This window comes from Eimeria mitis, genomic scaffold (assembly GCF_000499745.2).
Source record: "Eimeria mitis Houghton genomic scaffold, Emh_scaff4548, whole genome shotgun sequence".
In the NCBI taxonomy this organism is placed as follows: Eukaryota; Apicomplexa; class Conoidasida; order Eucoccidiorida; family Eimeriidae; genus Eimeria; species Eimeria mitis.
Window position 1 is genome coordinate 1,773 of NW_013572860.1, and position 730 is coordinate 2,502.

At 48.9% G+C, this 730-nt stretch overlaps 1 protein-coding gene across 1 annotated transcript in view; it reads left to right on the forward strand.

The window, feature by feature from the left end:
- Positions 1 to 730, forward strand: part of EMH_0075960 (uncharacterized protein) — a gene marked incomplete at both ends in the record, with an annotated part of 4,088 nt that overhangs the window by 1,086 nt on the left and 2,272 nt on the right. The gene's annotated exons all lie outside the window — the stretch shown is intronic.

Genomic DNA, 730 nt, shown 5'->3' on the forward strand with positions numbered 1-730 from the left:
ATGTATATCCAGTTTGAATTCGTTGGTGGATGCTTGGTGCTGCATACCACCAGTTGCTGCTGCTGCTGCTGCTGCAGAAGTTGCTGCTGCTGCAGAAGTTGCTGCTGCTGCAGCAGTTGCTGCTGCTGCAGCAGTTGCTGCTGCTGCAGCAGTCGTTGCTGCTGCTGCTGCCGCTTTTGCAGCTGCTGCTGCAGCAGCAGTTGCTTTTGTTCCAGCAGCTGTTGATGCTGCTGTAGTTGCTGCGGCTGCAGCAGCAGCAGCAGCAGCAGCAGCAGGAGCAGCAGCAGCAGCAGCAGCAGCGGCAAAAAAGCATGAACTGAGGCTGCAGCCTCTTTACAGATATTTGTGTGTAAACTCTATCGAGTTTTAGGTGTTTATCATTTAGGGTTTAGGGTTTAGGGTTTCAGGGTTTAGGGTTTAGGGTTTAGGGTTTATAAGAAAGTGGTTAGGGTGTAGGGTTAGGGTTTAGGGTTTACGTTTGAGGGTTTAGGGTTTAGGGTTTATGCTGAAGGGTCCAGGCTCTTCTGTTTTAGGGTTTAGGGTTTTAGGGTTTAGGGTTTTAGGGTTTAGGGTTTAGGGTTTAGGTTTTCGGTATTGGCGGCCGAATTCTATAGGGTTTATGGTTTAGGGTTTAGGGTTTAGGGTTTACAGTTGATGATCTAGGGTTTAGGGTTTAGGGTTTAGGTTAAGGTCTAGGCAGTCCCTCTACAGATGCATCCCGCATTAGGGT